This window comes from Perognathus longimembris, chromosome 13 (assembly GCF_023159225.1).
Source record: "Perognathus longimembris pacificus isolate PPM17 chromosome 13, ASM2315922v1, whole genome shotgun sequence".
In the NCBI taxonomy this organism is placed as follows: Eukaryota; Metazoa; Chordata; class Mammalia; order Rodentia; family Heteromyidae; genus Perognathus; species Perognathus longimembris.
In genome coordinates, this window is record NC_063173.1 from 11,323,482 (window position 1) to 11,345,358 (window position 21,877).

At 47.1% G+C, this 21,877-nt stretch overlaps 1 protein-coding gene across 6 annotated transcripts in view; it reads left to right on the forward strand.

The window, feature by feature from the left end:
* Window positions 1–17,650: 17,650 nt before the first annotated feature.
* Fam168a (family with sequence similarity 168 member A) overlaps window positions 17,651–21,877 on the forward strand; it is a 131,040-nt gene continuing 126,813 nt past the window's right edge. For 2 of the 6 annotated variants that reach the window (XM_048359819.1, XM_048359822.1), the window contains exon 1: window positions 17,661–17,900. The gene's annotated coding sequence lies outside the window, so the exon portion shown is untranslated. Of the gene's footprint in view, window positions 17,901–21,877 lie in introns of all 6 variants that reach the window. The other 4 variants (XM_048359821.1, XM_048359817.1, XM_048359818.1 and 1 more) reach the window with 4 other exon arrangements.

The window sequence follows — 21,877 nt, forward strand, 5'->3', positions numbered from 1 at the left end:
GTAGTACAGCACTAGACTGGATGGGGGAAAAAGAAAGCCCAGGGATAGCACCCAGGCCCTGAGTTCAAGACCCAGGCCTGGCACATACACACACACAAAGATAGAAGTGGCTCAAGTGGTAAAACATCAGTTTTAAGTCAAAAAGCTAAGGGACAGCACCTAGGCCCTGAGTTTAAGCCTCCGTACGGACACGGACACACACACACACACACACACACACACACACACACACACACTAAGAAAACAGAAGTAATGAGAACATTCAACATGTTCTTTTTTCTCCCTGCTTCTTGCTACTTTTAGCAAAGTCCTAAGTAAAAGAAGACAAAAAATTGAGCTGGCGATACCTACCCTGCAGTGTAGTTCAGGGGTGAAATCTTTGCTATAACCTGTAATCTGGGATGATGAGACTCTCTGTCATTTGGAATTTGACAGAGATGACAAAGTTTTGCTTCCGCACTGAAGTGGTTACAAGTAGCAGCTTTAGTAGGACTTAAGGCCAAAGCCTTCTTTGGAAAAGCCACAGACCTGTTGGCCAAGAAGGAATTAAAGGCAGTACTCACCACTCAAGCCAGGTTGTGTTTCAATGCCCTGAAGAAAGCCATCATTAAGTTGAAGGATTGGCCAGTAAGTCAAAGGTCAGAGTCTTCTGACACAATCTTTGGCTCTGGGATTGTCTAGAATCAAATAGATCAAAAGTCTAGGGTATATTTGGAGAAATTATGCTCTTAAACGAAACCCCAAATCCTGCCTGAGGGTTTCTGACTGTTCAACCTTCAAAACACTGGGGCCCTGGAGCCCATCCCTGCAGGAAATGGATTGGATAATACGAATTTCTTGGGATCTCTGACATCTGTTGATGCAGCCATCAGCCTTGGGCTGTGCTCTGCTTCTATGTAATAGAAGTAGGAATTGAGGGGACTGGTAGCCTGTTCACTCATTTAACTAAACTGCACTGAATGGCCAGGTGCCAGTGGCTGACATCTGGAATCCTAGCTACTCAGGAGGCTGAGACCTGAGGATGGCAGTTCAAAGCCAGCCAGGCAGGAAAGCCCAGGAGACACTTATATCCAATTAACCATCAAAAAGCCGGAAGTGGAGTTGTGGTTCAAGAGGTAGAATGCTAGCCTTGAGCAAAAAATAGCTCAGGGACAGCACACAGCCCCTGAATACAGACCCCAGGACTGACACCTGCGTGTGCACACACACACACACACACGCTAATAAAATAGTAATTTAAAAGGTTCACCGGATGCTTTCATGTGCCAGTAGGGGGTTAGGGCTGGGATACAGGTGTAAAGGAGGAGAAGCTCTTGAGAGTCCAGAAGTTCTAGAAATATCACACACACATCCACAGTTCTCCACTTTTCCTGCACACAGTCTCCACAGAGAAAAGCCCTGCAAAATGATCTTGAGGAGAAGAAAAAAAAAAAAGTTGGGAAAGACTCCAAGGTTTCTGGCTTAAATTGGAGGCGTGTGTGTGTTTAAATATGTACAAAAGAAATTCCACAAGCAATGCTCAGGAAGGGTTTGGCAAAGGAAGGTGGATTAGAAGGACCCTCCATGCACTTCTGTGAATGAGAAGAGCCAGAGTGAAGACAATAGTCCAAGAGAGATAAAGAGGAAGAACACTCGGAATCAAGGAGGTGACTGGGCAGCTAAAAAGCATGAAGCACTAGAAAAGCAACCAAGAGAAAAGCAGGAAACAGTCCACAGTTCCAAACCAGTTGGGGGCTGGAGGAATCAAAACCACAGGGAAAGCCAGGCTGCCGTGGAGACAACAGATGGGCAGTGCTAGCCCAGGGAAAACTCACAGATCTCACAGGCCTGGTATTGGACGTACGGATGACAAGCTAGTATTGGAGACAACATTGATCACATCACTCTACAGGTAAGTGCTAAAGTCAGATGCCTCCTTACAGGAGGCCTGCTGTGTTGAGATTGAGCTACTGTAGAGTATCTGGAAATAAGGAGCAATGAAAGTCAGGGAGCCCGGAGACACCTCCCACAGAGCCTGGTGTTGAGAGGCCCTGAGAGGCAATCACAAGAGGGGAAGGAGGGGTGGAACCTGGCCCAGTGGAGAAGTTCAGGCAGCAGGGACTTGGAGGGTGGAGGAGGAGGTGGCCACTGGCCTCACCCTCTGTTGTGAGGACTGAGCCCAATGTCCCACCCTGTACATTATCTCAGAAATGGAGCTCCAAGCCCAAGGGTAGGGGATTTCTTCTTCCTATCTAAAATAGTTAGTTGCTAGGGATGGAGTGAGAGTTCTGAGCCCAAGTCTGGAGGATCGCTCAATTTCTGCAGCTAGCCATGTCCCAGAGGATGGTTTACTTCTGCACAGAGTCTGAAAACATAGGAGCCAGCAACGGAGAGTGCTGAGTTCTACAGCCGCGGGTATTTGTAGTTCTTGCTTACATGACATGGACTGACAGAAACACAGATTCATCTCAGCTCCACTAGGTGTATTTAAAGAATGTCATTTTAAAGGCACATCAAGTTATCTGCCTTCACCCACAGATCTGTCTCCATCTGGCCCTTCTGCTTTAACAGGATAAAAATACCTTGAGCTGTTCCTCATTGAAGCCAAACAAACCCTTGCCAATGGTGAGAGGTGTTAATGCCCCCTTGTGGCCATATTTGCTTTCTGCACCCCAGCCTGGCACTCTGGTCAGGACAGGACTTTCCAATGCTCTAGACAAGTTGAAGCACTATATATCCTTTGCCTGGTACAGTATGGGGGTTCTAAACTTGCATGGAAATTAAAAGCAAGTTCTTAGTGCACAGCACAAATTAGTTATATATGAGGATGGTAGCTTTTCATCCTCAACTCTCTCTGAGGCTGCTTATATGAAAGAATTCTTGTTGTGTTAACCGAAAACCACTCTGTAATTAAAAAAAAAAAAGTTGCAGCTGGTTTGCTGACATTCTGTATGTATGTAAACACAATTTTATTTTATTTTTTCTTTTGCCAGTCCTGGGGCTTGAACTCAGGGCCTGGGCTCTGTTCCGGAGTCTCTCTGTACTAACATTTGAGCCACAGCACCACTTTGGCTTTTTCTGTTTATGTGGTACTGAGGAATCGAACCCAGGTCTTCATACATGCTAGGCAAGCACTCTACCACTAAGCCACATTCCCAACCCAAACAGTTTTTTTTTTGGCCAGTCCTGGGGCTTGGACTCAGGGCCTGAGCATTGTCCCTGGCTTCTTTTTGCTCAAGGCTAGTACTCTGCCACTTGAGCCACAGTGCCACTTCTGGCCATTTTCTGTATATGTGGTGCTGGGGAATTGAACCCAGGCCTCATATATACGAGGCAAGCACTCTTGCCACTAGGCCATATCCCCAGCCCCCCCAAACAGTTTTCTTTATTAAAAAAAATACAACTAGCAGGTCTCCAGTGGCTCTTGCCTGTAATCCTAGCTACTCAGGAGGCTGAGATCTGAGGATCAACATTCAAGGAAACATTGGGCAGAAAAGTCGGTAAGACTCTTTCCTATCTCCAATTAACTACAAAAAGTCCAAAAGCAGAGTTGTGGCTTCAATGGTAGAGATCTAGACTTGATCAAAGGAAGCTCGGGGACAGCACCTAGGTCCTGAGCTCAAACCCAGTGAGGTGCCAGACTTTGAAGTCAGGCCCCACCACGTGAACCCCATTTTATTTATTTTTTTTTATTTTTTTTTTTATTTTTTTTTTTTGTTTTTTGGCCAGTCCTGGGGCTTGGACTCAGGGCCTGAGCACTGTCCCTGGCTTCTTTTTGCTCAAAGCTAGCACTCTGCCACTTGAGCCACAGCGCCACTTCTGGCCGTTTTTTGTATATGTGGTGCTGGGGAATCGAACTCAGGGCCTCATGTATACGAGGCAGGCACTCTTGCCACTAGGCCATATCCCCAGCCCGTGAACCCCATTTTAGAATCGAACCCTGAGCCAATCAGATTTGTACCTGTGTTCTAATCTTGCTTGCACAGCTGATTGTTGTAACCTTGTTCTTTGCCTTTATAAGCCCTGTGTAATCACAGCTCGGGGCTCCCTCCTAACCTCCGCTGTGTCGGTGGGTAGGACGAGGCCCGAGTTGGCAGCTCGTTAAATAAAGCTTTGCCTTGCTTTTGCATTTCGGAGTGTCTGAATCTCGGTGGTCTTCTTGGGGGTGGGTCTTGCGACTTGGCACAACACCAGGACCAACACACACACACACACACACACACACACACACACACACACACACACAACATTGATTTGACTGTCATTTTGTAGCTACACTTCTGGCTGAGATGACCTGAAAGTCTTCAGCCTTAATAGCCCCCAATGCTACCCCTGTAGCTAGTAGGGGATCTCAACCAGCAGCTTGTCTCTCAAAGCAAGGAAATGGCTTAGGACCCATGGGGAAGGGGGTTGTGTCACTTGTGAGGCTATTAGAGGTGCCCACATTGGTATTTTCAAAATATAATATTTGCAGGACCTTGGATGTAGTCATCTGAACGAGGACTTCTAGCCTAGCTTCTCCAAAGCTTTCCCTCTTCTGTGGTCAAAGCCAGGGTAGACAGCCACAGATACCCCGGATGTGACCACCATGAACGGGCATAGAGAGGAGAGGACAGGAGCAAACATGTTGAGGACACAGGCTTTAGAGAGCTTGAAGTGATGTGATTTAAGTTTGGAAGAAAAATAAAGCCAGGCTGGATATGTGGCTGATAGCATGTACGAGGCCTTGAGTTTGGTCCCTAGGATCACAAAATAAAAATATAACAAACAAAGAAAAAGAAACAACTTCAGTTTTTGGAGGGAAAGGCAGGGATTGACTGGCAATTTCTTTTTTTTTTTTTTTTTGGCCAGTCCTGGGCTTGGATTCAGGGCCTGAGCACTGTTCCTGGCTTCTTTTTTTTTTTTTTTTTTGCTCAAGGCTAGCACTCTGCCACTTGAGCCACAACACCACTTCTGGCCATTTTCTGTATATGTGGTGCTGGGGAATTGAACCCAGGGCCTCATGTATACGAAGCAAGCACTCTTGCCACTAGGCCATATCCCCAACCCCATTGACTGGCAATTTCTTAAGAACCGCTGATAGATTAAGCTATGGAGTGGCAGCATGGGGATGACCATGCCACTAGATGGCGCTGTTGACTGCTGTGGCTCACCATCTTCCCTACCTCTGGGCAGACAAAAGTGAAGGTAGCCTCTGATTAACAATTCAGAATCCCTTGCAAATGGTAGATATTGACTACACTTAGTCCTGGCTTATGTCTATTTTATTGTTTCCATATCAAGGTTTCTTCTTTGTATAACATTGTCACTGGCACCACCCAGTGGTACAGACACAAAATGCCCAAGCCAAGAAGCAAGGCAGAGCAATTTCTGAACTCTCATTACCCCCTGCAGTGGGGCTAGGTTCTGGTACAAAATAGGCCCCATTCCAGTAATAATGAAATGGGGAAGAAACTTATTTTGCTGACATAAATGACGGAAAAAGGAACTATTGTGGGGCAGCGATGAGGTTTGAAGTCAGGGACTTATCCTTGCTAGACAGGTACTCTACCTCTTAAGCCAATCTACTAGTCCAAAAAAAGGTACTTTTGCATGTGTGTGGCGGGGTACTAGGACTTGAACTCAGAGCCTGGTGCTCTTGCTTTGTCTTTTTGCTCAAAGCTGGCACTCTAAACACTGAAGCCATGCCTCCAATTCTGGCTTTTGGGTGGCTAACTAGGAATTAAAGTCTCATTGAATTGTCTCCCCAGCTTGTCCTCAGATCTCAGCCTTTTGAGTTACTAGGATTACAGGTGTGTGAACCTCCTAGTGCTGGTCTTGAAAAGGAACTTTTTGAAAAAACGATCGTGGTGGACGAGTAAAGAGAAAAGTTCTGTGACAGTCACTGGAGGCTCTTCATAGAGGAAGCACCTTTGTTAGTTAAGGGAAACCCTGGGACGGTGTGCTGGCAATGCCAGGCAGCTCTGCCCTGGGCTAATGCAGATATGCTGAGCTAGCCATCTGGGGCCCTAAATGTCTGTCCTTTTGATACTGTGGAGAGGCCAGGCGCCAGCAGCTCCTGCCTCCTGCCATCCTCGCTATGCAGAAGACTGAGATCCGAGACAGCCTGGGAAGACTCATCTAAGAGACTGTTCTCTCCATTTAACCAGCAAAAAGCCAGACGTGGAGGCATGGCTTAAGTGGTAGAGTGCCAGCCTTGAGAGGAAAAGGCAAAGGAGAGTGCAAGGCCCTGAGTTCAAGCCCCAGTATCTGTGCCACAACAAACAAACCAACCTGTAAAAAAAATCTTTTTTTTTTTTTGGCCAGTCCTGGGGCTTGGACTCAGGGCCTGAGCACTGTCCCTGGCTTCTTTTTGCTCAAGGCTAGCACTCTGCCACTTGAGCCACAGCACCACTTCTGGCCATTTTCTGTATATGTGGTGCTGGGGAATCGAACCCAGGGCCTCATGTATATGAGGCAGGCACTCTTGCCACTAGGCCATATCCCCAGCCCCTAGGATGTTTTTTTCTATCTTAACTTGAGCCATAGACGATTTATACCTCACTTAGCAGAATATCTCTTGGGCTGACTCAGTGGCTCAACCTGTCACCCCAGCCAGGGGTATTGGTGGCTCACACCTATAATCTTGTTTTTGTTTTTGCCAATCCTGGGGCTTGGACTCAGGGCCTGAGCACTGTCCCTGGCTTCTTCTTGCTCAAGGCTGGCACTCTGCCACTTGAGCCACAGTGCCACCCCTGGCCGCTTTCTATATATGTGGTGCTGAGGAATCGAACCCAGGGCTTCATGTATACGAGGCAAGCACTCTTGCCTCTAGGCCATCTTCCCAGCCCCTAACCTTGGCTACTCAGGAGGCTGAAATCTGAGGATTGCAGATTGAAGCCAGCCCAGGCAGAAATGTCCCTGTGAGACTCCTATCTCCAATGAACCATTCAAAAACCAGAAGTGGCGCTGTGGCTCAAGTAGTAGAGCACTAGCCTTGAGCACAAAGAGGCTCAGGGACAGTGCCCAGACCCTGAGTTCAAGCCCCGCAACCTACCACCACCAGCAACAACCCCATCACACCCCCACCCTCCAAAAAAACACAACCAGAGTCCTTGCTGCTTTTTCCTTAACTATCCACCTTGGCCAACATCTTCCCTCAAGGTTGTAAGATGGCTGCCGGGGAACCAAATATCATATTACAGGACATTGTCTGAAATTATCAAGCGTTTCCTATCTGGTTTCTCACCTTTCTTCCTTTGTTTATCAGGTAGGGCATTTTTTCTTAAAATCTTCCCCCCTACCCCCCAGCACACTTGTCTCTTCTGGTCTTGGCTCCACTCAGTGGAGCCCAGGGGGAAGGGGACTATTAGCAGGGATGGCTTGGGCCAATCAAGATTTTTGCTGTCAGCTTGAGAACAAAGAATGTGTGAGATGGGACCACATGGTTCATGCCTATAATCCCAGCTACTTGGAGGTGGAGATTAAGAGGATGGAGGTTTGAGACCTGCAAAATATTAGTGAGACCCTCATGCTAATCAATAAACGTTGGAAGCAGTAGTGTGTACCTGTTGTCACAGCTATTCAAAAGATAAAGGTTGGAGGATCACAGTGCAAGGCTTAGCTGGGCACAAAACCCAAGACGCTACCTGAAAAATAAAGCAAGAAAAAGCTGGAGAGGCGGCTCAGTGGGAGTAGCACGCTTGCTTAGCAAGCACAAAGCCCCGAGTTCAAACTCCAGTGCTGTGAACACATGCATGCACGTGCACACACACACACACACACACACACACACACACACATGTCTGTTGGGAGTGATAAAAGACTGTGTCTGCCAGAATATTTCTTGTTTTTTATTTTGATGATGAAAGTCCTGTTTATTTTAGGATATTTGGAAAAATCAGGAAAAAAAGAACCAAAACCACATCACATCCCTTCATTTAGCTCCAACCATTGTCTTATCATCTCGTGCCACATTTACCTATCTCTATATACTACTTCCTCTCCTCCTCCATTCTCATTCTGCACCAGCTCATGGTATCTGACATTCACTTCCTTAAACATATAATATATATGTATATAGATATAGATATAGATTAGTATATATTCATTGGGGGAAGGAATGATTTCATTATAATGTTTTCATTCATTCATACCATGTGCCTTGATCTAACTCACCCTATTATCTCTTGTCTTCTTTCTCCTCTCTTCTTAAACGATTTCAACTGGTCAAACCACTTTCTATGCAGAACATGAAAAAGGTTAGCATGCGTAAAGGTTAGCATGGGTGAGGTGTCTGTGGCTCATGCCTATAATCCTAGTTGAGACCTGGAGGGCCACAGTTCAATCTGGGAGAAAAGTCTGTGAGAACCGGGTGTCCGTGGTTCACACCTCTAACCCTAGTTACTCAGGAGTCTGATATTTGAGGATTGTTGTTCAAAGCCAGCCTGGGCAGAAATGTATTAATCACAAAAAATCCAAAAGCAGAGCTGTGTCTCAAGTGGTAGAGTGGTGGCCTTGACCAACAAAGCTCAAGAATAGCACCTAGGGCTGGGAATATAGCTAGCTTAGTGGTACAGTGCTTGCCTGGCATACATGAAGCACTGGGTTCGATTCCTCATACCACTTATATAGAAGAAGCCAGAACTGGTGCTGTGGCTCATGTGAGAGTGCTAGCCTTGAGCAACAGAAGCTCAGGGACAGTGCCCAGGTCCTGAGTTCAAGTCGAGGACTGGCAAAAAAAAAAAAAAGAAAGAAATAATAATGAAGTCATAAACACTTGTGAGTTCAATACTCAGTTTGAAAAGAAATGGAGCAGCAGTTAATAGTGTGCTTCCCTAATTCCATCTCCTCCTGCCCTATTCGTTGTTGGCTGTCTTCGTTGCTTATTGTTTTAGTTATTAGTTGCCAGAAAACAGATGGCCTCAAAACTCAGTGAGCATTTAGCTCAGGCTTTTGGTCTGGAGGTCACCTGCTGCGCAGCCGGGCTGGCCATGGGGCGAATGGGAGGCAGGGCCACTCCGTTGATCTGGACCGGAGTCTACCTGGCAGCTCGCTGAGGTGTGGGAGCCAAGTCAAACTGCCCAAGCCACTCACGGCCATGGCTCCAGTCAAGTCTACAGACCGATGATCCGCAGGCCAAACAAGTCACAAGGCCCAGCCCAGCACTAACGGGTGCTACTCTGCTCAGCCATTAAACCAGTGCTGGCTACACCTCCATCTAGACTATTTCAAAGAGAAGTCCATTATGAACTTTCATATTGATGAGAAATTGAAGAATCAAGTAAGTTTCCCTTCACAAAATGTAGGTGAGCAAATGCTTGAGGAAGGTCTCCAATCCTGTTTCCCCCCAAACGACAGCCCAGGATCAGGAGTTATAATCTCTTCTTCTGATGTCCTGTAAGGATGTTTCTATTTTCCTTTGTTTGCTTGTGGTACAGGAATTTGAACCCAAGGCCTCACACCTGCTGGGCAGGTGCTTTATCTACCACATGAGCTTTGACCCCAGCTCTTGTGTTCTGCTTATAAATGAACATTTTTAGGCCAAAATATACTGTCTAGGTTTTCTTTATTTGGTCACAGGGCTTGAACTCAGGGCCTGGGCTCTGTTCCTGAGCTTTTCTGCTTATGCTAGCTCTCTACTGAGCCACAGTACCACTTCTAGTTTTCTGGTGGTTAAGTGGAGGTAAGAGTCTTAGGTACTTTCCTGCTGAGTTTGGCTATGAACCACGATCCTTGTATCTTAGCCTCCTGAGTTGCTAGGTTTACAGGTGTGAGCCACTGGCACCTAGCTAAAATTTGAGGATCACAGTTCATAGCCAGCCTGGGCAGAAAAGTCCATGAGTTTCTTCTTATAATTAACAACCCAAAAGCTGGGAGTAAAGTTGTGGCTTAAGTGGTAGAGCACTAGCCTTTAGCAAAAAAAGCTCAGAGACAGTGCCTAGGCCCTTGATTCAAGCCCCAGGACTAGCCAAAAACAAACAAACAAAAACACAAAAAAGACACAAAACAGCTTGATAGTACAAAACTAAAATAAGACCAATAGAAGGGTATAGAAGAATCAGGAATAAAATCACACAACCACAACCAATTTTCAACAAAGGTACCAAAAACATACATACACTGGAGAGAAGACAGTCTCTTTAACAAATGGTGCTGTGAAAATTAGGCATCTGTTTGCTGAAATGTGGCTCCTCTGTCTCTTACCCTGTCCACAAATCAATTTCAAATGGGTCAAAGGGCTTGAAGGAAAACCTGTGACTTTAAATCTATTACAGGAAACATAGGGGGAAATTTAACAGTAATAGGCTCAGGTAAATACTTTCTGAATTGGATTCTAGTTGCTCAGAAATTGGGAGCAAGAATTGACACATTAGATTACATTAAATTAAGGAGTTTCTGCACAGCAAACGAAAGAACCGTCTGAATGGGAGGACATCTTTATCAGCTGTCCAACAGAGAGAGAATTAATATCCAAAATATACAACGAACATCAAAATTAAACAAGAGATCAAATAATCCAATTAGTAAATGGGCCAGTGAATTTAACAGACAATTCTCAGAAAAAGAAATTCAAATGGCTAATAAATGCATAAAGAAATGTTCAAGATCCTTAGCCAAAAAGGAAATGCATATCCAAACCACACTGACTCCTATCTCATCTCAGTCAGAATGGCAACCATGAAGAAAAAAGAAAAACAGTAACAAATGCTGGAGAGGATGTGGGGTGGGGGAAAGGGACCAGTGCAACCACTGGGGAAATCCGCATGGATGCTGCTCATAAAACTAAAAATAGATTGTCCCTGTGCCCCATCATACCACTGTCGGGCATAGGTCCAAAGGATATATATCAGTATAAAAGAAAGACGATAAATGTTTCTTTCTTTTTTCTTTTCTCTCTCTTTTCTTTCCCTCCCTCCCTCCCACCCTTCCTTCCTTCCTTTCTTTCTTTTGATATGTCGAATCGAGAGTATTTATTAGACTGCAGGTGGACTCCTATCCCAGAGACATGCAGTCCCTTGACTACACTTCACACTGTTAGAAAACTGAGCCAAAAGAGTAGGAGAAGAAAGAAAGAGCAGAAAAACAATACCAACAACCCAGATCAACTCCAATGGAGAGCTGAAGTGGGACACTATGGTGACTGGAGGAGAGCCAGGAGACAAGACAAGGCATGGTGTGTTTCTCTCTCTCTCTCTCTGTTGTTATTGTGCTGGTGCTGAGGCATGAACTTGGGGCCTCACATTCTTGCTTAGCTTTGTTGAACTCAAGGCTGGCATTCTACCTCTTGAGCCACACCTCCACTTCCAGCTTTTTGCTAGTTAATTAGAGATAAGGACTGAGGCTGGTTTTGAACAGGATTCTTAGATCTCAGCCTCCTGAGTAGCTAGGATTCCAGGCATGTGCCACCAGCACCTGGATGATGAATATGTGTGTGTGTGTGTGTGTCTCCTTGAGCTTGAACTCAGGGCCTGGGTACTCTACCATTTTTGCCACAGTTCCACTCCCAGCTTTTTTGGTGGTTAGTTGGAAATAAGAGTCTCGTGAATTTTCCTGCCCAGGCTGGCTTCAACTATGATCATCTCAGGCTCCTGAGTAGCTAGGATTAAAGGTATAAGCTGCCAATGCCTAGTTAGTCATTCTATAGATAATACTTTGTTTAAGTAAAACATTGTAGATTATTTACAAAAGTTCTGGTCTTTTATCTTTACTCCTCCTCCTCACAAGGATCCCTGGCCTACAGGGCTAGAAACTATTGCTGTAAGAATCAAGGCAAAGGGGCTGGGAATGTGGCTCAGTGGTAGAGTGCTTGCCTAGCATGCAGGAAGCCCTGGGTTTGATTCCTCAGTACCATATCAACAGAAAAAGCTGGAAATGGCACTGTGGCTCAAGTGGTAGAGTGCTAGCCTTGAGTAAAAGAAGCTCAGAGACAGTGCCCAGGTCCTGAGTTCAAGCCCCAGGACGGGCAAAAAAAAAAGTGGGTGGGGAGGGGAGCAAATGAAAGAGGAAAAAAAAAAAAAGAATTAAGGCAAACCAATATGCCTAAAATACCCTCTAGAGAAGTTTGGCCTTTGGCTTGAGTTTGAAGACTGAATAAGAGTAAAGGAAATATGCTGTGTGTGGTAGAAATAAAAAATTTGAGACGAGGAATTGACATGGGAGAAAAAAGCTGGGCGCCAGTGGCGCAGGCCTGTAATCCTAGCTACTCAGGAGGCTGAGATCTGAAGATCACAATTCAAAGCCAGCCCAAGCAGGAAAATCTGTGCGACTCTTATCTCCATTTAGCCACCAGAAAACTGGAAGTGGTGCTGTGGCTCCAAGTTTTAGAGCACTAGCCTCTTGTGAAAAAAGCTTAGGGACAGCACCTAGGTCCTGAGTTCAAGCCCCTACTGCCAAAAAAAAAAAAGAGGGGGAGGGAGAAAAGTTTCCTTGCCACCTTCATTTTTTTATGAATTGGAACTATCATTGTTAATCCTGAGACTGGAGCTCACAGAAAAATCAGAATCAGAGTCCAAATACACTGTTGAACCAATAAGAGCCATTGAATGTTCTTGGGCAGGAAAGAGAAATAGTTGGATTTGGAAATTATACTTTTGGAAATAGCCTTATAGTTTAAAAATATGTGATCACAATTTAGACAATATGAAATAAAGTGACTTGAAATTTGACACTCTTTCCTGCTAAATAATCAGTGCTAGTATTTTTAGAAACGTCTCTCCTGAAATCTATGCTTATAGAATATTGTCTCAAACTTCATGTAAATCAAACCTATCTAAACATGTTCAATTTTCCCCCTTCTACAAGAGATTGTGACTAGCTTATCAAGTCAGTAGATCTTTAACATCATTTAAAATTCCTGCTTGGTGCCTGCATTGTATATAAGTACAAACCATTTATTTAATAAGTTCCCGCCTCCAGCCTCATAAAACCTAAGGGCATTCATCTTTACTTGATAAGGAAAATGTGCAAGTAGCTCAACTTGACATTGCCAGAGGGGCTGGGGATATGGCCTAGTGGCAAGAGAGCTTGCCTCGTATACATGAGGCCCTGGGTTCGATTCCCCAGCACCACATATACAGAAAATGGCCAGAGTGGCGCTGTGGCTCAAGTGGCAGAGTGCTAGCCTTGAGCAAAAGGAAGCCAGGGACAGTGCTCAGGCCCTGAGTCCAAGGCCCAGGACTGGCCAAAAAAACAAAAAGACATTGCCAGAAACAGCATGTGGTCCACCAACCCTCATAACACCTGTGCTCTACCTGATAAAAAGAATTGCGCTGCAGTGTCAGGGCTCAGAATTTGGAGTGGGAACTCCTCTTGTCCTGCTGGCGTCATCAACCTGAGTTCGTTCCCTGAGTATTTTCTGCAATGTTTTGATTCCCTGACCAGGAAGAGACAATCATGCCGGGCCTTTGAGCCACTGGTGCAGGCCTTTGCTTTCATGGAGCCACAAGGTGCTGCTAGGTTTGAATGAGGCTGCACCACTAAACAGTTATTCGGGTCCTTCTTTTCCTGGGGGCCTGGCTCTGAGAAAATGCCAGGCTCCTGGGCTCAGCGGAGAGACAGGCCAACGCTCAACAACTGCTTCTGAATCAAGTAAGGGCCCAGGTCTCTCTGGCCCAACCAGTGGACAGAGGAGGAGCTTGGTCACCTCCTGTGGCCCTTTCTAAAGAGAGCACCAGTTTAGGGCCCTTCTTTTAGAAGAAGTCATCAGTTGGGGGCTTCTCTTTACAGAGGGCCCCCTGTTTAGGGCACTCCCAAAGTGGGGAAAGATTGTTTTACGCTCTTGTATGGATGTGTGAGTATATGTGAAAGCACTGTGGATCCATGGCCCAAGCCTCCAGAGTTGGAGTGAGTCTTAACCTGCGGTTCCATGGTGACTTTCTATGGCATCACAGTGATTCACATCCTGTAGGAGGATCTCTCAGCAGAGCTGGGGTTTGTGCAACCTCAACTCCTGTGAGGAATGTGGCCAGGAGGACGACATGAGTGACTTTCCCTTGTCTGTCCTTGCAATACTGAAGCAGGGAGGAACATGGATGGGAGTCATTCAAAACCAACAGCCAGGGGCTGGGAATATGGCCTAGTGGCAAGAGAGCTCGCCTCGTATACAGGAAGCCCTGGGTTCGATTCTCCAGCACCACATAGACAAAAAACGGCCAGAAGTGGCGCTGTGGCTCAAGTGGCAGAGTACTAGCCTTGAGCAAAAAGGAAGCCAGGGAGAGTGCTCAGGCCCTGAGTCCAAGCCCCAGGACTGGCAAAACAAAACAAAACCAACAGCCAGATTGTACTTAGAAGCAGGTGTGGTGGCCACCTTTGTGATCCCATCATCTACTAGGCTAATGGTATGGGGCTCAAGCCCAAGGCCACCTGTTGACCTTGCCCACTCAGGCTATTTTGGGAATTAAGGAATCAAGATGACTCCTGGGCATCTTTCGACCTTCTGTTCTGTATACTTTTGGCGTAGATTGGCCCCCAGAAGACCTTCTTCATGTCCGCACTACTAGGGAAGTCTCCCATCTGGTGATGGGGGAGGCTGGTCATGCAGACTAGTTCCCCTATGTAGACACGTGGTTGCAGATTGCCTTAATTTCCTTCGTTCTACAGGGCCAGTGTAAGGTCCTATTACTAAAACCATCAGGGCCTCAAAATAAGCTCATTTCTCAGGGGGACCCTGAGGAAGGGGTACCCATGCCTCTGCCATATGTCCCAACTGCTCTTCTGCAGCGGGTAGAGGGGCTTGGGCTGTTCCCTAAAAGCCTGTCACCATCAGTATCAGCTCAACTGGTGGAGCCAGCCCTGGAACCTGTGGACTGGAGCCTCAGGCCTGCCCAGCAGACTCAGTGTTGCAATTTGCCCCTCAGCAAATTGGCCCAGACAGCACAGTTCAAGAGGGGCTGCCTACGTGTGACAGGGCAGGTTGTTAAATCAATAAGGCAGAGAACAAGCACATGGTATGGATGCCTCTTCTGGCTTCACACAAGTTGTGAAGCTTGGCCTTGGGTTAAATAGGGGGGATTAACAGTCTTTGAAGATGGTTTTCTGACCAGTGGGTTTCCTTCTGCAAAGTATTTCCAGACAGGTCAGAGGGAGTCAGAGTTGGTACCAGGTGGTCTGATAGTTCCTTGTCTCAAGGTTGCTCAGGCGGAGACTTGTAAAATTTCAGCAGCAGAAACCTGAGGTCAGTTAAGATGAGGTGATTGCCAATCCACCTGCCCTGTTCTAAGTTCGCTGCTGTCTAATATTTGTTCTCAAACTATGTAGGCCACCTTGGATGTGGGTTGGAAAGGAAACCAAGGAGGTTTATGTACTTGTATCCCCCCCCCCCATTTTTAAAAAATCACTTGTGGGGCATGAATTCAGGGTCTGGGCACTGTCTCTGAGCTTTTTTGTTTAAGGCTAGCACTCTACCACTTTGAGCCACATCCGCCATTTCTGGTTTTCTGGTGGCTAAATGGAGATAAGAGTCTCACAGATTTTCCTGCCCAGGCTGGCTGTGAATTGTGATCCTGAGATCTCAGCCTCCTGAGGCAGCTAGGATTATAGGCATGAACCACCAGCGCTCAGCTAATCTTGTTACTTCTTGTAATCAGAAACGCTGCCAATATTTTGGTATCTTAATGCTATGTGCAATGGAAATAAGTAAATTGTTTAATCATTGTTTCAAACTTTCACCACGACCACTCTTGTCTTTTATATCATTGTAGATTTGATCCCCTGTAGTATTTGCAGTGCCTTTTCGTCACTTGCTATTTCTGTAGCACCAGGAAAAACTCAGATGCCCTTTATCAGATCAATTCAAACTAAAAACTTTGGATGGTATCACTACAAGGGTTTAAAGGTCCCACAGTTCCCCCTGAGTCTCCTCTAGCAGCTGTCATGGGCTTCCTTTCTTGCCCCCCATTTAGCAGGCAGCAGCCAGAGCAGAGCTCAAATCCCCCATGTCCCTACAGAAGCCAAGAAAAACTTGGGTGGGAATGAAGGAAACATCACTAGAAGTCAGAGAGCAACTGTCCCAGAGAGGTCAGGAACCTGGAAAGTAAAAGCTCATCAGGAAGACTTGCTGCCAATAATCTTGAGTGAGACAACAGCCTGACTTTGGTCATTCCTGGGCTGACCAATCCTCACACAGCAGGAACTTGAAGGTGACCTTTGGGATCAGAATATTGGTTATAGTTGCTGTGTCTGGACTGTGTATAAAAACTGTAACATCTGAGGACGGATGTCAGGACTCTGTATATACTATTCTTGTCCTGTGAAAACAATCTGATGCCAGTGTAATGAACGACTTTCCTTAGTCTGTAAGTTAAAAGATGAAACTATGTTCTGGTGGTTGGAACTGAGGACCAGGGGAAGTGGGAGACCTCTGCTAGCAGTTTCCCCAGACCCACTTGTCGGGGAGCCAAAGATGGTTCTCAAGACTAGGTGAGCTCCAGACCTTACAGACTTAGTCTAATCCATAACAGTAGGGTGCTTAATCATTCTGTGTGTACTGCTCCTCACAGTTCTCTGAAAGATGATTCTCTCTCTCTCTCTCTCTCTCTCTCTCTGTCAGTCTCTCTCTCTCTCATTATACATTGTATATATCTATATCTATAATCAAAGGAGGGAATAAGGGAGACCTGCCATTATCAAAACTACCTCAACCCGTTATTGCCAGAACCAGTTTGCAATTAACTTCAGGAAACTATACCCGTCGGGGTACACGGACCCTCAAAGCACCCTTGGTGTACTGGATAAAAGGGGTTGTCCTCCTGTCAGACCATTCTGAGAGTCTGGAGTCCGAGTTCCTCCGGAGAATTCTCCAACTCTCCCAGTGCTGCTTGCTTGTTCCTCGGGTACCTTCCACAACATTCTACATTGTTCAATTGTTCTATTATCTTTTCAAGGCATACTCTTAAAAGAGATGGGGTGTAAATATAAAATGCTTTTTATTTTTTTTCTTTTTAGACATTTGGATTCAAGTTGCTTAGTTGTCCACAAATTTGCAGGGAGAAGTGAAACAGCCGTCGTTACATCCACTCCGGTGTGAGTGAGATGGTGGCCACAGAGGATAGGGAATCACAGGTGACCTACCCGCCGAGGCCTGCGGTGGGTGGGTTGGAATATTTCTTCCCTACCCCCCCACCCCCCACTCCCCCACGCTTTTTCACTTTTTCTTAACATGGAGGAAGGAGCCAGAACCGCATCTCGCAGCATTTCGCGTAGGAACCGTACTCTCTGGGAACTGTAGTACGGGGCTTTGAGAGGGAGCCGGAAGGATGCGGGTAGGGGCGGTGGGGCATGATGGGATATGTAGTCTTTCGAGAGGCGACGGGCTTTCTTGTAACCTGAACGTCCTTCTAGCTTTGCCACCTGGCTGTGGGACTGCAGGATGGCCTCACTTGCCTGGTAGAGGGGCTTTGAGTCTACAAAAGCCGCCCAAAGACTAAGGGCTTTCATCCCATTATTCGTGACGCGGGCGGGCGGGGAGGGGGAGGGAGGAGGGCGCGGGTCAGGGGCACGCGCGCGCAGCCCGAGGCGCGGGCCGTGCCGGCCGGAGCAGGGCATGCCGGGAGTTGTGGTCTAGGCGCGCTGGGGCCGTGGGACGTGTCGCGACGCCTCGCGGGCTCCTCCTCCCCCGCCCTTCCCGGCGGTCCCCGCCCCCTCCCTCCGCCGCCTTCTCCCTCCGCCTCCCCCGCGCTCGCCCGCAGCCGAGCGTCCCCTCCCCCACCGTCGGGCTCCGAGGCTGCGACTGCAGCGGATCCCGAGCCTAGCCGCTGAGGAGGAGGAGGAGGAGGAGGTGGAGGAGGTGGAGGAGGAGGAGGCTCCGGTCCCCGCGCGCCATCCGCCGCCCTACTGGACACGGGCGAGGGAGCGAGAACGTCGCCACTGTCGCCTCCAGAGAAGACAAGGGCACCGCCGCCGCCTCAGCCGCTACCGCGGTTTTCTCCAGCTGTAGCTCCCGGGTAAGGCGACCCTCCCCCTCCCCCTCCCCCTCCCCCCTACCCCGCCGCCCCCTCCCCGGCTCTCGTCCCGAGCCCGGGCCGGGGCGGGGGGGGGGGGGGTGTGCTGGAGCTGCGGAGCCGCCGCGCGGCGGGGGGAGGGGGCCGGGGACGCGGTGGAACGGCGGGCCGGCGAGGGAGGCGCGTCCCGGCGCGAGCTGGGGGTGGGGTGGGGGTGCGGGCGGGACCCGCGCGGGGCTCCGGGGGTGGGGTGGGGGGGACTTCACGAAGGGAGAGCCGGGCCTGGGACCGGAACGCGGGGTGTGGTGGTGGTGGGGGGGAGTCGGAGTGGAATTTGGGATGTCTTGGGGCGGGGGGGGGGGGTGAAGAGGAGGCTGGGATGGGGTGGCTTCTCATGGGGGAGGGGACCGAGCCGAGGTGGTGGTGCTTCGGGGTTGGCCTGGAGCACTTGACAGCTTGGGTTCGGAGCCGGGGTGGGGAGGCAGTGGGTGATCTCAGTACCGAGGGGGTGAGAGGGGGTGAGAGGGGGTGAGAGGGGGTGGTGGGGGTGGTGGTTTGCAGACGTTTGGATGGAACCCTGGGGAGTGTTAATTCAGGAAGGTGGAATTTGGGGGGACCTGGGACAGGCGCGGGGGAGGGGGAGGGGCACGGCATGGATTGAGACCTGTGCTTCAAGTGGGCGGTTGTCATTCGGGGGCGCCGGGGGGGGGGGGTGGGGGCGGTGTTGGAATTCGTGGAGACTTAGGGAAATAGCGCGAGTTGGGAGAGAGCAAAAGGGGGTTGGTAGAATTGTGTTTTTTTTTTTTTTTTCCTGGAGTGGGCGGATGGAGGTTGGAATGGGGAGCTGGTAGACATGAGACTTTTCATCGAGAAGACCGGGGTGGTTAGCTGATGGGAGAGGAGGATAAATTGGAAGTTGGGTCGCCCCCCCCCCCCCATGGGAGGGACAAGGATTGAAATTGGGGGTGGGCCACGGCGGGATAGGATTTAGGGTGATCTTAGAATCACCGGCAGGGGTGCAGTGGCACCCTAGGTGTAAGTTGGAGGCAGGGAACACTTAAGATCGCTAGGTTGGACTCACTGAAAGAATAGCGGCAGGTGGTGAGCAAGGTTGGGGGATGGTATCTTGACGAAAATGTCCCCCTGCCACCTCGGCAGAGGGGAGTTTTGGATAAGTAAGGTCTGTGAGATGGTGGCCGGTGGTGAGGTGACACCGGAGAAATGCAAGGTATGGGAGAGCCGGAGTTGGGGGGAAGAATAGGGCAGAGAGGATGGAGAGGATCTGTGAGAAGGGAATGCATTGGGTTATTCTGGAGAGGAAGGATTGGGATGTCCTCCAAGAGATGCTGGAGGTTTAGGGGTTGGAACCCTTAAATGGACAGCTTTGGTGGCTGTTTGGGGAAGGCACAGTACAGACCGCCTAGAGGACATCTTAAGCTGTCAGTTTGACCTTCTTGTTTTATTTATATTTGTAGCATTTGGAAGAGGTCAGCCCAAAGGGTAAAGTTGAGAGGGGCTTAAGGCAGAATTAAGGAAGGGGGAGGTATCTTCTATTATTCATATGTCATAAGGAGGAAATTGAAGGGAAAACCTACTCGCAAAGGTGGGTGGGAGAAGATGAAAATGGAATGTGATATAATCTTTTCGTATGCTGTCCCTGCCTTCTCCTTTCTCCTTCCCCACTGCTCTTAAAACTAGTTCCGGAATTTGGAATTTAAATAGACTTGATGAGCTGGAGGCTGTTAAGGGTGTATTCCTTCCTTGAGAACTGATGAAATGAGACCGAAAAATAAGAGGCAGAATTTATTTTCTAGGCAGGCAACGTGCATGTATGCAGAAAGAGATTCGGCCTTTCTCCCCCTCTTAAAATTGATTGCTTGAAGACTCCATTTATTGGTGTCCTGGTTTGCAAGGCAATTAGGCCCATCATTGTATTGCAGGCTAATAATCCTGAGATGAGTCTTGGCACAACCGCTTTATGTAAACAGAGAAGACAGGAAATATGGAAATGTCATAAATATTCATTGGTGAGATGGTTTGGTACTGATGGAGTTTTTCATTTGATTCTTTTTTTTTTACATTGCTTGATAAGATTTTAAATAATTGGACTATTCCTATAGAATTTTCTTCTGAAGGAATGCAAGTGATCAGAATTTTGCCAGATGTGGGTAAATGAAATATATAGTCATTTTTATTTTTAATGGATGAAGTTGATGTAGGGACATTGCATTAACTACAGAAACAATGTCTCCATCTATTTATCAGAAATTTGATTTAAAACTTAGAGATTAGCATTCTGCCCCGAAAATGTGCTTATGACAGAAGGTAAAGGAATGTAAATGGAGTGAGCATCTTTAGTGGAACAGTTTTCTGGACTTAATTGCATTAACTATGATATGTTAAACATGAAGTGGCTGTTGATTAGAGCTTAGACTGGGGGAAAATGAGGAGAGATATAAAGGATAAAATTGACACCAGTGAAATAAAAAGAATTCTTTTTTGTTTTTGCTAAAGCTCAAGAGTTCAGCTAGAAAACAAGCCATTTTCCCTGTCTTTCACAGTTGAGCACATAAAAATAGCCATTTAAAATCTTTCTTGTTTTTTTGTAGTTCCAGTGGGCAAAATGGTAGAAGTTTGGTCTTACCCTTAGACTTGAGAGTGTTTTGAGGAAGCTTTCTGTATTACAGAAAAAAAGTCAGGATCGAGTAGTTACTTGTAACTTGATGAGAGTATAATCTACTTAATGCAAGCATTTCTCCTTAAAACTTTACTCTGGGGTCCAAGCATTGCTTTTGTGGATCTGAAGGAATAGTATAGAGATAGGGTGTATTTGAAGCCCTGGCTTTTGCAAGCCTAAAATGAAATTAATCACCTGGGAGAAATTGTGTTGGTGGACTCTTTTTAATCTCTTTTTTTATTTTTTGGCCAGTCGTGGGCCTTGGACTCAGGGCCTGAGCACTGTCCCTGGCTTCTTCCCGCTCAAGGCTAGCACTCTGCCACTTGAGCCACAGCGCCGCTTCTGGCCGTTTTCTGTATATGTGGTGCTGGGGAATCGAACTTAGGGCCTCGTGTATCCGAGGCAGGCACTCTTGTCACTAGGCTATATCCCCAGCCCTTTAATCTCTTTTTTGTTCCCCTATAGTCATAGTCAAAGTGTGTAATAGTAATGTCTGTAAAGTATTTTTAGTATCTTATTTGGCCTTCCAGAAGAAGCTGAGGGAAAGGAGAGAGCAGGTGGAAGTAGACTGAAGCCTGGGTAGAATGAAGTCAGGGGTCCTGTCTTCGAATCTTAGTTCCACTTCTTGAAAGCTGTGTGACTTTGGTTTAAAACCCTTTTATACTTAGTGATGATGATTGCACAATATTGTCATTGTATTTAATAAGCTTAAAGTGGCAAGACAAAGCAAAACACATTTATCTTCACGGGGCTGTCAAGGGGAACAAATTAGTTCCTGTTCCAAAAATGTTGTGCATATATGAAATGTCTGTTCGGTGTTTGTTGACTGTCCCCTTGCTAAGTGCCAAGGGAAAATGAAAATGAGCAAAAAGCAGTTGTCAAGGAGCTTCCAGTGTCATGGGACAGAAAGACAGTTTAAATGTAGCCAAAGAAGTGAGGCAAAAATGAATGTGGATTCTGAAACCTCACCACCATGAGCTGTGTGACCTTGGTCACAGCGAGCTCATCTGTAAAGTGGGGGGGGTATAGAACCAACCTCATGGGGTTGTTTTCTGGATTAAACAAAATACCCCAAGAAGTATTTAACGCAAGTTGTCACAGTGTACATTAAAACAATATCTGTTGTCATTATTATTAGAGAGCTAGGCAGAGACTATCATGGTAAGTAGCCTTGTATGGCCTCCTGAGTTTTTAGGATTAGGGTATTCTATTACTTATTATGGAGGTGGCATTATTTTGTTTGTTTTGGGGCTTGAACTCAGGGCTGGGTCACTATCCCTGAGCCTTTCTGCTCAAGACTAGT